Source organism: Symphalangus syndactylus, chromosome 21 (genome assembly GCF_028878055.3).
Source record: "Symphalangus syndactylus isolate Jambi chromosome 21, NHGRI_mSymSyn1-v2.1_pri, whole genome shotgun sequence".
Lineage (NCBI taxonomy): Eukaryota > Metazoa > Chordata > Mammalia > Primates > Hylobatidae > Symphalangus > Symphalangus syndactylus.
The window spans coordinates 31,192,674-31,207,487 of record NC_072443.2 but is presented as its reverse complement, the minus strand read 5'-3'; the positions used below and the strand labels follow the sequence as shown (position 1 = coordinate 31,207,487).

The 14,814-nt window shown below is 39.8% G+C and overlaps 1 pseudogene; it reads left to right on the top strand.

Annotated features, from left to right (window-relative positions):
• Positions 1–10,405: 10,405 nt before the first annotated feature.
• On the top strand, positions 10,406–13,671 carry LOC129471199 (citrate synthase, mitochondrial-like; annotated as a pseudogene).
• The last annotated feature ends 1,143 nt before the right edge of the window (positions 13,672–14,814 follow it).

Below are 14,814 nucleotides of genomic sequence, written 5' to 3'. Positions count from 1 at the left end.
CTTCCTATGAGAAATCAGGTACAAATGTTTATGGATTAAGTAATTTAATACTAAATTATGTGAGGTGGTTTCATCTCTGTATTATTCATAAAACCCAAATGTTATCAAATTATTCTAATTTATGTTAGAGAGAAAAATATCTGTATTAACCCTGGGCTAGACAAGTAGCATTATTCTTATTAAAAAACTCAAGTATATGTAAATTTACAGAATTCAGCTTTTTTTCCATAGGTTATTGGGGTACAGGTGGTGTTTGGTTACATGAATAAGTTCTTTAGTGGTGATTTGTGAGCTTTTGGTGATACTTTGATTACATGACTATTTATAATTACATCAAATCCAAGCCTTTCCCTAAAATTTGGTTTCAACCTGGTTTATACTCAATTAGTTAAGACACTTTTATTTAATATTTGCTTTTTTACTTTTGCATGCATGAAGTTTAATAATTCATCTAATTTGACTTAATTTTCTAAAGCCTGAAGTGTTTTTGAATATGCTTTGCCTTTGGTTCCTATTAGGATTTCTCTTCTCTCATAAATAACTTGGTCTCATTTAGATTGCAAGAAATACACAGAAAAAAAAGTAAATATTTTCCTGGCTCATAATGATGTCTCAATTTGTATCTGTCCCATTGAACCACCCAGTTAACTAAAAATAAAAATTGTATGCATAATACCAAAGTTTTAGATGTTAGACCATTAAGCACTTCCAAATAGCTACTGATCATTTGTCAGAGATCTGAACTCAGCTAAGTAAGTTTCTTTTACTGAAAACAAAACAAAACAACCAATGACAGCATCAGAGTTTGCTGTAGACTGCTCAGCTGGGATATATTCAATTCAGATACTAAGTCCTACCTGGAAATGTGAGTGAATCCAGAAAGCACAGAATATTTCCTGTTCTCTGGAAACAGAACCTGTAAGCAGGGGAGCCATTGTGCACAGAGATAAAGGATACTCAAAACACCATCTCACTTCTGTATTCTGAGTCACTACAGATACTGACTAACACATCCCCAGACTGTTGAACAATGTATTGGAAACTTTCTCCTATCTTCCCTGACCCCTCCAAAAGTGAGTATTTGATTAATCCATTTTAAGGTCTGAAATTCTCAATTTTTCCTAAAACAAAATTTCTGAAAATCTAACTATATCAGTAACAGATTGCTAAGGAAGGTGTGTTTATTAAAATCTTCAAAAGTGATGTTGTTTGAATGTCATGAATATGATTTGACTCCATCTGTTTCCACTGTGTGTGTGTCTTAATTTGTGTCTTATTCTGTTTTCTTGTTTATGAATGGGATAAATAACTTTCCTGGGGCTGATAGCAAAAAGAGCTATTCTGAAGCCAAAATGATTGTGGTTCTGTTGCTGTACCCTGCCACTCTGCTCCTTTGGGGGAAGTGCCCTGTGGTTTTGCCAGGGGCAGACAATCCCATAATCACACACCCAATGCCCTGGTCACAGGAGTAGATACCCAGCCAGACTGAGCCAATCACAGTGGTTGCTGTGGCCTGGCCAGGGGCAGCCAGGGGTCTAGAGCAGGTTGGCCGGCATCCTTCTCTAGGGAGTTCTAATCAGAAGCTGGGAGAGAAAACGTGTCTTTTCTGTGTGTTCAGGAGCTGTGAAAATGTGGGATGTTCCCTGCCACATGAAAAAACTGAGAGCAGTGGCATTATGCAGTGATGAATAAAATAGGGCAAACAGAGAGAGAGAAAGCAGACAGGGCTGACAATGTTTGAATTCTTGTTTCTGGCGCTGTCCCCACAGGGGCCCTCGTTCCTGTTGTTCTTTCTTCAATTTGGGGGCATAACCCAGGTTCTTCAGGAAATACCCTTTCACTCAAATACATTTCTTTCTCTTTGCTTTTCCTTTTTTTCTCTTTCTGAAAATAAAAAGCATAGGCCATTAATTTTGGATTTTTAATTCTATCTACCTGCTTATATAAGGCATTTCCAACAATATTTTTTCCTTTGAACACTGTATCCCGTCAAGGATAGGCAGCACGTATAATTTTCACTCAGTTCAAAATGTTTTCTAATTTTCCCTGCAATATTTTTGTTTTGACCCATGGATTGCTTAGAATTGTGTTAATTTCCACATATTTGGTGATTTCCACATATTTTTTGTGATTGACTTGTAAAATTGCATTGTTGTCAAAGAACACGGTCTGTCTGATTTCTATCTTTTTAATTTTATTGAGACCTATCTATGGCCCTATATGTGGCCTATCTCTGTGAATGGTCTTTGTACAGCTGACTAGAAAGTGTGTTCTCCTCTTTTTAGGTGAAATGTTCCAAAAATATTTATTAGGTCTACTTGATTGATGGTGTTGGTCAGTTCTACTACATGCATACCTATTTTCTGTCTACTTGTCCTATTACTGAGACAGGAATGTTGAAGTGACACTCAAATGGATTTGAGTTATGTTTTCTGGATAATACAATTAGTTGCCTATTTAAAAACAAAACAAAAATAAGTATAAAAGGCTGCTGACAGTAGGCACTGTTTTAGAGAGTTGTGTATTTATATCTTACACGAACAGTGGATGAACAGCAACATGCTCAAGAGTTTCTTCCTTGTTTTGTTAGTTTATGGAAATGTTGGGAGACAAGAAAATATTCGGAAATGGCTTCTTTCTAGGGGTCTTGACTTCTTATAACAGGCTCTTGGATGTCAGGCCGAGTCTGGGAGTGGCTGGGAAGTCTGGTTGAGTTGGCTACACTGTCTAGGCAGCAGTGCTTCTTCTGGTCTACACCCAGCATCCCAAGACTACCCAGGAATGCACTGAAGAGGAGTGACTCACTCACCCACTCAGCCCAGTTAGAGTTGTACCAAAATGAGCTTTCATGGAAATTTTCAGCACTGATGTATTCAAAGCTTCTCTCCTTATTAGCACATTTATAAACAAAATTTTAGGCAGAAATTGTATGATAGTGTTAGCTCCTGTAGCTTCACAATATTTCATCAAAGAGGCAGGTATTATCTTGTTTACTAGAGAGAGGGACACAGAAGATGAGAGAAACAGGTACTCCCCCCAGTCTTCTGAGTGGTGTAAATGTGACAACAACAGTATGCTGAAAAATGATATGTCATTGGGAAGCATGGCTTTGTCGAGCTCACATGCATGCTCTGAAGTTCCTGTGATAAAAGTAAAATGCTTTTAAAAATTATTTTGAAAGCTGCTACATTTCTGAAATATGCTATAATAATACCAACTTCTGGCAATGGAGCTGACATATTTCAGCTCAAAGTACACACATACAGATGTTATTTTTAAAACAATAATTCAGCAATTACCCATGATGTGATCACATTCCTGACTTTATTGAGTGGCAGTGCTTGGGAGGAAATGTTGGATTTTAATTGATGATAGCAATATGAAGTTTCATACTTCAATAAAAATGAAGGCAGGGAACAAAAGCAACATATAATTGTTTGACAATATTTAAAAGTAATGCCAAGTCGTGGTGAGATTCTCCTGCCCATTTTAGGTAGAGTTTTGCAGTGTGTTGTTTGCTTAGATTAGAGTTTAATTCAGTATTTAAAAATTGTTGCCTATTTTTGTTGTTAACCATCTTCATAATAGATCTGTGATTATTTGATTTTATAGGTGGTAGGATATTTTTTGTGGGACTCAGTTTCATTTAAACAAGTTGTCTTCCATGCAACATATGCTTTTGCTAGTGGATCATAATAGTTATTAATAAAAATTAATGCATTGTGTTTATTCATCTATTTCATTGGAAACAATTGATAATCTTTCTTAATTACAAGACAAAATGAGTTGCAATGATTGAACTAAAAAATTGAGACAAATTTAAGGAGTGAAAGGAGTTATTATCCTTGACTAAATGCAGGTAGTGATGTAATTTCTTTGTACATTGATGTGACTATCATTACTGATTTATGTTTTTATTTGTATGTAATTTTAGAATTCATATGCATGTCCTGTAAGCAACTTTTCTTTTCTTTTCTTTTTTTTTTTTTTTTGAGACAGAGTTTTGCTCTTGTTGCCCAGGCTGGAGTGCAATGGTGCAATCTCGGCTCACTGCAACCTCCGCCTCCCAGGTTCAAGCGATTCTCCTGCCTCAGCCTCCCGAGTAGCTGGGATTACAGGCATGTGCCACCACGCCTGGCTAATTTTGTATTTTTAGTAGAGATGGGGTTTCTCCATGTTGGTCAGGCTGGTCTCAAACTCCCGACCTCAGGTGATCCCCGCCTCCCAAAGTGCGGGGATTACAGGCATGAGCCACCGCGCGTGGCCTAAGCAACTTTTCTAAGAGGGAAGTTGTCTTGGAATATGAATGGGTTAAATGGAAGTTTCCCAGGTGGATATCACGTAGACAAGCACCACCTAAAGTGTGGTCTCTGGACCTTCATTGTCTTCATCACCTGGGAGCTTGTTAGAAATTCAGAATTGTGCTGAACCGGAATCTCTTTGTTGGCAAGGAGCTCAGGAATTTGTTTTAACGAGTTCTTTTTTTGTGTGATTCAATGAATGTTAAAGTTTGAGGACCATTGATCCACACATTACACATTTCAGTGCTGGTATCAGGTATGATAGCTGACTCAGACTCTGTATTCAACAACCATCATAAGATCTGGGTTTTCCCCTTCTCCCGTGGACACTTACCTGAATAAATAATCAGATTCCTTTAGGGAAGAACTGGTTAATTACTACCGTTGTGTCTCGACTCCTTCCTCATGGGGACCTGCTCATTCCTTCAGTAGATGGTTGAGTCAAAGAGCTGGCTAGGGATTGTGATACTCCATTGGGGCAACTTTATTTATAGAGTTGTTAGTTTTTGAACCATCACTACGATACAGTTTTAGAACGTTTCCATCACCCCCTCCCCTTAACTTCTCTTGAGGCTATCTGAAATCAATCCTTTTTGCCGTCTTTATTTCCAGAAAACCTCTGATCTGCTTTCTGTCTCTACACATTTGTCTTTTTCTTGAGCATTTCATATGAATGGAATCATATAATGTATACTCTTTTTCATTTGGTTTCTTTCAGTTTGCATAATGTATTTGAGGTTCAGCCATTTTGTAGCAAATACCAACATTTTATTCCTTTTTATTGCTCAATAGTATTCATTGTATGAGGATCACATTTAGTTTATCCATTCTCAGGTTGATGGATGTTGGATTGTTTACAATTTCAGAATATTATGAATAATGCTGCTAGGAACATTTGGGTACAAATCTTTGTGTGGACATACTTCCAGGTCTTGTGGGTAGATACCTCAGAGTGGAATTCCTGGTCATATTGTTACCGGTGGAAGGTGTCCAGGTTCTTGGCATTTTGAACAAAGAATTGGACAAAACACTCAAACAAAGCAAGGAAAGAATGAAGTAACAAAAACAGAGATTTATTGAAAACAAAAGCGCACTTCACAGGGTGGGAGCCGGCTTGAGCAAGTGGCTCAAGAGCACTGGTTACAGAATTTTCTAGGGTTTAAATACCCTTTAGAGATTTCCCATTGTTTACTTGGTGTATTCCCTATGTAAATGAAGAGGATGAAGTGAAGTTACAAAGTTATTTACGTGGTGTACGTCCTATGCAAATGAAGAGGATGTTTCCTGCCATAGCTGAAGTGAAGTTACAAAGCTCTTTATTAACACTTGGGTTTAGAAGGTTGGGGTTTTTCAGTTTAATTTAGTTCTAGGAATTCTTTAGGTTCCCTGTCTGCAGAGCTTATTTCCTGCCTCAATATCACTTCTTATCATTGCTATTGATTACCTGAAATAATCAATACATTTAAAAAATATTACTTCAAATGTACAATTTGGCTGAGAAAAATTTTTTATACATCACTTTACTCAGATCATGTCAGACAATTACCAAAGATTTTCCGACTGTACAATACTGGTAGATTCATCAGTTTTCAGAGAATATTATTGAGTTTGTCATTCTCTGAATAATAATTGGTCCTTTACTTTCTGTTCATAGCTGCAATTCCAAAATAGACTCTTATTTGACAGAGGCACCTTATCAATCATTTTGCTTGCTTTGTCCCCAGTCACTGCTTTTGCATTTATTTGCCTGTATGATTATATGTGTTTCATCAATTATTTTACAACAACACAGGGAAGGTTTCTCCAGCTTTTGCATTCTTATCCGTATTATACACCATGTTAGTTCCTAGGATGCCTGAATGTTCTTCTACTTTGCCTCAGAAATTTTAATAAGTTTCTCATAATGTTCTTTGTGTGTGTCAAATGACACCAGTATCGTGAGACACAGCCTACAATGAAATAGGTTCATTCTCAGCTGGCAATTAAATTGCAAATTTCAAACTATTTTTGTCATTTTTCTGTAATGTTGTTTTTGTTGAAGCTTGCATTTTATAACACAAACAGGTGATTCAGTCATTAATTAAGTTTTGCTATGATCAACCCTGTGTTCATATTTTTACAAATCTCTTCTATTATGTCCAGAAATTTTTTAAACCTCTTAATCATAGTAGAATCAATTTTTTTTTTAAAAAGGGTTCTTCAAAACCACAATGCGATACCACCTCACACCAGTCAGAATGGCTATTATTAAAAAGTCAAAAAATAACAAATGCTGGCAAGGTTGCAGAGAAAAAGGAATGCTTATACATTGTTGGTAGGAGTGTAAATTAATTCAACCATTGTAAAAGACAGTGTGGCAATTCGTCAAAGGCCCAAAAACAGAAATACCATTTCACCTAGCAATCCCATTAGTGGGCATATACCCAAAGGAATATAAATCAGTCTGTTGTAAAGAAACATGCACATGTATGTTCATTGCAGCACTATTCACAATAGCAAAGACATAGAATCAACTTAAGTGCTAATCGGTGGTAGACTGGATAAAGAAAATGTGGTATATATACACCATAGAATACCATGCAGCCATAAAAAAGAACAATCGTGTCCTTTGCAGGAATGTGGATGGAGCTGGAGGCCATTATCCTTAGCAAACTAACACGGGAACAGAAAACCAAACACCACATATTCTCACTTATAAGTAGGAGCTAAATGACAAGAATACATGGACACATAGAGGAGAACAACACACACTGGGGCCTATGGGAGGGTGGAGGGTGAAGGGTGGGAGGAGAGAAAGTATCAGGAAAAATAACTAATGTCTTAATACCTGGGTTGCAAAACAATCTGTACAAGAAACCCCCCATGACACAAGTTTACCTATATAACAAACTTGCGTGTGTACCCCTGAACTTAAAAGTTAAATTAAAAAAAAGTTCAACCTGGATTGCAGTTCATGATAATATATACGTACATTTGACTTCTAGAAGTGCTGAATTGATATATCACTAAGAAATATATGATGATGAGACTGAAAATTCAATATTATGAGAAACTATAGTGGTCATTTGCATATTCACAGTATCCTTACATACAAGACAGACATTTTAATTATTGACACTTCGATCCATTCATAGGTCAGCATAAGTAACCAGACTCAGTCCATGGCATTACATATATTGGCCTTACGGCAAGCAATACAATTTATAAATGATATAACCTTGCCAGTATCAGTTATTTTAAATTTTTAATAGTAGCCATTCTGACTGGTATGAGATGGTATCATATTGTGGTTTTGAAGGACTCTTTTTTTTTTTTAAAAAAAAGATCCTTCTTCTTTTTTTTTTTTTGAGACAGAGTCTTGCTCTGTCCTCTAGGCTGGAGTGCAGTGGTGCGATCTTGGCTCACTACATCCTCTGCAATTCTCCTGCCTCAGCCTCCCGAGTAGTTGGGATTACAGATGCCTGCCACCATGCCTGGCTAATATTTTTTATTTTTTTACTTTTATGTAGAGATGGAGTTTCACCACATTGGCCAGACTGGTCTCGAACTCCTGACCTCAAGTCAGCTGCCTGCCTCGGCCTTCCAAAGTGCTGGGATTACAGGTGTAAGCCGCCATTTTTAAATTATGGTTAAGATGTTTAAAAATAGTCCTAGACATAATAGAAGAGATTTATAACAAATAAGAGCACTAGTGTTGATAGTTGTAAAACTTTATTAATGACTGAATCACCTGTTAGTGTTATAAAGTTTATTCTGCTAGTTTGTTTCCTGATAGATGTTAAAAATATTGGCCAGGCATGGTGGCTCATGCCTGTAACCCCAGCACTTTGGGACACCAAGATGGGTGGGCCATTTGAGCCCAGGAGTTTGAGACCAGCTTGGGCAACATGGTGAAACAGCATCTCTACAAAAAAAAAAAAAAAATTAGCCAAGCATGGTGGTATGCACCTGTGGTCTCAGCTACTTGGGAGGCTGAGGAGGGAGGGTCACTTGAACCTGGGAAGTCAAGGCTGCAGTAAGCTGAGATCCTGCCACTGCACTCCAGCCTGGGTGACAAAGCGAGACACTGTCTTAAAAAAAAAAAGTAACTGTTAAAATGTTAAACTATATAGCTAGTAAAATGTTCAAATGTTAACCTAAAGTTATGTTGAGGACTAGCAGTGGTATATGGGGTGTGCTTTGGGAAATGCTGCTGTAACCTATAACATCAGGACCGTGAGTCACCTAAATAAACCCACCATCTTCACGTCATCTCACCATTCATATTGTGCCAATAGAAGATAAAAACTGGGCCAGGCATGATGGCTCACGCCTGTAATCCCAGTGCTTTGGTAGGCCGAGGGGGGCGGATCACGAGGTCAGGAGTTTGAGACCAGCCTGACCAACATGGTCTCTACTAAACCCCGTCTCTACTAAAAATACAAAAATTAGCCGGGCGTGGTGACACGCGCCTGTAATCCTAGCTACTCTCCGGCTGAGGCAGGAGAATTGCTTGATCCCGGGAGGCGAAGGTTGCAGTGAGCCTAGATCGCGCCATTGCACTCCAGCCTAGGCAACAGAGCAAGACTCCATCTCAAAAAAAAAAAAAAAAAAAGATATAAACTGTTGGCCAGGCCAGGTGGCTCATGCCTGTAATCCCAGCATTTTGGGAGGCTGGGGCAGGTGGATCACTTGAGCCCAAGAGTTCAAGACCAGCCTGGGCAACATGGTGAAACCCCATCTCTACAGAAATTAGCCAGGCGTGGTGGTACATACCTGTAGTCTCAGCTCCTCGGGAGGCTTAGGCAGTAGGATCACTCGAGTCCAGGAGGTTGAGGCTGCAGTGAGCTGTGATTGCACTACTGCACTCCAACTTGAGTGACAGAGTGAGGCCTTGTCTCAATAAAAAAATAAATAAATAAAGACAAACTGTCATGAAGAATCTATCAGTATTCTTGATTCTTGCTTCTGAATCTAACTTTTTAAAAAATTACCAGTAGTTGGAATGATTAATAAATGAAAGAGGCAAAGAAAAATTTGAATAAAACCCTCTTCCACTCTCTCCTCCACATTCATCTAACTGTGGAGCAATCAGGGTGTTAAAAGAAAATGTAACTAGAGAAAGCTGGATTCCAATCCAGGTTTTTCAGTTTAGAGCTCTTAAGTAGTTTAAGTGTATGAAAATAATTATATCTGTCTAGAAGGATTCTGTGAGTTTTTTTTTTTTTCGACTGAGTCTCGCTCTGTCGCCCAGGCTGGAGAGTACTGGCGCGATCTCGACTCACTGCAAGCTCCTTCTCCCAGGTTCACGCCTCAGCCTCCCAAGTAGCTGGGACTACAGGCACCCGCCACCACGCCCGGCTACTTTTTTGTATTTTTAGTTTAGATGGGGTTTCACCGTGTTAGCCAGGATGGTCTTGATCTTCTGACCTCGTGATCCACCCACCTCAGCCTCCCAAAGTACTGGGATTATAGGTGTGAGCCACCGCGCCCAGTCAAGGTTTTATGATATCAAATGTAGCATGCCTGGCATAGGGCCTGGTGCATAATAGATATTCAAAATACTATGGGTACTTTTATTTTTATTTTAGAGTCAGGGTCTCTCTCTGCTACCCAGGTTGAAATCCAATGACCTGATGATCACAGTTCACTGTAACCTCAGACTCCTGGACTCAAACAGTCCTCCCACCTCAGCCTCTTGAGTAGCTAGGACTACAGGCATGTTCCACCACACCCAGTTAATTTTTATTTTATTTTATTTTATTTTGTAGAGACGAGATCTTGCTGTGTTGTCCCAGGGTGGTCTCAAACTCCTGGCCTCAAGCAATCCTCCTGCCTTGGCCTCCCAAAGTGCTGGGATTACAGGTAGCTTTAATTCTTTTTCTGTTGTTGTTGTTATACTGGTTGAGCTAAGAATATCCCCCCATATACTTTGTGTGCTACTGTAGAAACTAAGTTACATTGTAAAATATTTTCCAAATTTCCTCTCTATTAAATATGAACATTTTCTTTGAAAATTCCAGAGGCATCAACAAATCTAAGGAGGATACAGAATGGAAAAATTTAAATATTTCTAAAATATAGTACTTTTGTCACAGTCAGAATGGTTTAATAATGTGTTCAAAATGTTGGATGTTTTGAGATCTTCAGATGAAAGGCACTGCGGAAATAAGGTGTCATTACGGTTCATTTGACTATGCCTTACCAAACAAATTTTTTAAAATTATGGAATCAAAACATGTAGCTCACCCTTCCTATCATATTATCCCTGTAAACATGCAGAAAATCTCTAAATTATTAGTGAACTTGAATAACAATATATAAAATTATGATCCCAAAAATGAAAACACAGTATTGTATCCCTTAAATAGTGAACTGAAAATTAAATGATATGTATGTATGTATTTATTTATTTATTTTTGAGACAGAGTCTTGCTCTGTCCCCCAGGCTGGAGTGCTGTGGCACAATCTCGGCTTACTGCAACCTCCGCCCCCTGGGTTCAAGCAATTTTCGTGCCTCAGCCTCCCAAGTAGCTGGGATTGCAGGCATGTGCCACCATGCCCAGCTAATTTTTAAAAATGTTTTTAGTAGAGACGGGGTTTCTCCATGTTGGCCAGGCTGGTCTCGAACTCCTGACCTGAAGTGATCCACCTGCCTCGCCCTCCCAAAGTGCTGGGATTATAAGCGTGAGCCACCATGCCTGGCCTAAATAATATTTTATAGAGAGGAAAAGGTGAAAGCTGTTTGGACAAATTAATATTTAAAGAAAAGACTTCTCAACATAGAATATGTAAAGCTAAAATGATATCTCATCTTAAATATTGTCATCACCTTCCTTATTTTCCTCTCCAAGAAAAAAGAACCAGAAGTTTATTTGTTCTGAGGATTCAGGAATGAATTTTCATATCATGTGGTTTAGTTTGATGATTTTTTTCGGAGAGACAGACTACCTGGAATGAGGTGATTTTTCTCAATTCATTCCTGTTTTTCCTTCCGTGTTCATGTATCTTCATTCATCACAAATATTATGGAATGAACCCACATCAAAGGACCTTAACCATAAAATGTTAAGAATACAAGAAAACCAATGAAAAACCTTAACACCATTCAAAGATCTTTGTCTCTTACAGGCACTGATGACATGTAGTAACACAAAAGAATGTTGTCACCCTTCTGGAATAGTGACTGAGTCCAGTAAACTTGTGTTTGATTCAGGTCATGTGTTGTTTGGCTGGGCTATTCAACACTACTGTAAACTCGGAAATGGATTTTCCAAACACATTTATTTTCTTTTAGATTGTTTACAAAATCTTTCTGAGTAATTTTGAAACTTAAAATGTATATTTCTTATTATAAAAGCAACATGTGTTCACTGTACAAAAGCTAGACAACAGGAGAAAAAACATATTTTGTATTCTGTGTTTAACATTTTTGTTTAAATTCTAATCTGTCCAAAAACATTCTCATCTTTTCCTTTCTGTAAACATTATTTAACTCTTATGAATAAACACAATATTTTTTATTATTGGGATCATCATTTTGCATATTCTATTTAAAATTTGCTGACATAAGAAACAAGAAACAAATAAGAACATACAAATTAACAAATTCCCACCAGTAACCCTGTCATTAGGTATAATCACTATTAACTTGTTGGATGTCTATTTTTCCAGAATTTTCTCAATTTGCAAATCATTGTCAGAAGCAATAGGTCTTAAATTGATTTATTTGTAATCCAAAAATGCATTGGCTCTTTGCATTCTGAAGGTATATGTTGCTCCATCTTCTACTCCACACGCTGCTAAGAACTATTGGAAAGTCACTCTTAATAAGTTCATAGGTGGCAGTGGGCAGGGCCTTGCTGAGAACCCCTGGCTGGGCACCTGCTGCGGGTTCATCTACGCGTTCCCTCAGCTGCCTCCTTTCATCCTTGTCCACCCCATTGCGGCCTCTGGTGCCGCGGTGGTGGTTCCTGTTCCTGCTGCAGCTCTCTCCCCTTCTTCCCTCTCCACCGGATCGCGGAGTTCACTCACCACGGTTTTACCCGGGTGGCTGCCAGGCTCTTGGGAAGCAACAGTGCATCTTGTCTTGTTCTTGCTGCCTGGCATGCCAGTGCTTCCTCCAAGAGTTTGAAAGACATATTGGCTGACCCGATAGTTAAGGAGCAGGCCAGAATTAAGACCTTCAGGCAGCAACATGGCCAGAAGGTGGCGGGCCAAATCACTGCAGACATAATGTATGGCGGCATGAGAGGCATTAAGGGATTGGTGTATAAAACATCAGTTCTTGATCCTGATGAGGGTATCTGTTTCCGAGGCTTCGGTATCCCTGAATACCAAAAACTGCTACCCAAGGCTAAGGGTGGGGAAGAACCCCTACCCAGGGGCTTATTTTGGCTGCTGGTAACTGGACAGATCCCAAGAGAGGAACAGGTGTCTTGGCTCTCAAGAGAGTGGGCAAAGAGGGCAGCTGTACCTTCCCATGTGGTCACCATGCTGGACAACTTTCCCACCAATCCACACCCGTGTCTGAGCTCAGTGCAGCCATGGCAGCCCTAAACAACTTTGCCTGAGCATATCCAGAGGGTGCCGGTCAAACCAAGTACTGGGAGTTGATTTATGAAGACCATGCGTATCTAATCACAAAGCTACCTTGTATTGCAGAAAAGGTCTACCAAAATATCTGTGGAGAGGGCAGTGGTATTGGGGTCACTGACTCTGAGCTGGACCAGTCCCACAGTTTCACCAACATGTTAGGCTATACTGATGCTCAGTTCACTGAGCTCATGCACCTGTAGCTCACCATCCACAGTGACCATGAGCACAGCAATATAAGTGCTCATACCAGCCATTTGGTGGGCAGTGCTCTTTCAGACCCTTCCCTGTCCTTTGCAGCAGCCACAAACAGGCTGGCAGGTCCTCTACATGGACTGGCAAATCAGGAAGTGCTTGTCTGGCTAACACAACTACAGAAGGAAGTTGGCAAAGATGTGTCAGATGAGAAGTTACGAGACTACATTCAACTCGAGATGGGTTGTTCCAGGTTATGGCTGTGCAGTACTAAGGAAGACTGAGCCACAATGTACCTGTCAGCAAGAGTTTGCTCTGAAACATCGCATAATGATCCTTTGTTTAAGTTGGTTGCTCAGCTATACAAGATTGTGCCCAATATCCTCTGACAGTAGGGTAAGGCCGAGAATCCTGGGCCCAATGTAGATGCAAACGGTAGGGTGCTCTCCAGTACTATAGCATGATGGAGATACATTGCTACGCGGTCCTGTTTGGGGCATCACAGGCATTGGGTGTACTGGCACAGCTCATCTGGAGCTGAGCCTGAGGCTTCCCTCTAGAAAGACCCAAGTCCATGAGCACAGGTGGTCTGATGACCTGACTTTGCATTTTATACAGAACAGCCTGAAGTCTGCATCATGACTTGATGGTTACCCAGGGGTTCACACATGTCCAACTGAATGCCGTGGTTCTGGGATTGGGGATCCACACAAACACAGGCAGGAGTTTGGAGGGAAGAAGAGGGCACAGCTCTAAGTCAGGGTGAAACTGGAGACTGGGGGAAACTGACTATCAGAAAGTGAGGAAGCCTTAAAAAAAAAGTATATTTTTGTTTCAGGGGGCCTTTTAAAGACTTAAGATTAAATTGTATCTGAGGCACTGATAATCTGTTTGAGGTTAAAATATTAATTAAGACTTTAAAAAATGAAAAATGAGCCGTTCTTCCCTAACCAGCTCCCTTCCCTTGCCTGGTATTAGTTGCCCATCAACTTTAGGATGACCAGAACTAATGCGTGTGCTATGGTTTGGGTTTGGTCCCTCTCTATCTCTAGAGTGAGAATCTGGCTCTTCTTTCTCTGGGTCAAAGCCAGTTGCAGAGAATCTGCAGTCACTTTGGAGCTTTTGCTTCTTCTCTGCCAAACCTCAGCAAGCCAGCTAACCAAGACTCTGCCCCTTCTGTTTCCATAGGAATCACGTTGGATAGTCAGTGGTACCAAGGCCCTTGGCACTCTCTCATGCACACAGACACCTCCTAGCAAGACCTTTTCGTTAGCCAGACACGCATGCTTTGGCAAATTTTTTATGATACCAAGTGACCATAAAGGCATGGCATTTGTGGTGACTGGCACCCAATGTTAGATTCTACTTCGGTTTTTAAAACTATCCAATTAAAATTAAGGCTTGGGAGTGTTCTGTTTCCCATTACTTTAACAGTTACCTCCTCCCAGACTTTCCACACCTGCTGCATCTCAAGCTGAGGATGTTCCAGACCTCCCACTCTTGGTCCCTACTAACGACCTCTCAACAGATCTGTGGTCCCAGTCATTGGGTTTTATCAGTGCTTAATATGAACTAAGGTTTTTTACTTCCACAGAACACAAGCCACTACCCTCTGACCTTCCCTTGCCCTTCTAATATGTTGTAGGGCATAGAACATGGACTCAGGAATGACCAGCATGGCATTTTCAGAGTATTTTCATGGTATTTTCAGAGTCTGGTCCCTGGGGTATTAGCACCTTTTTTT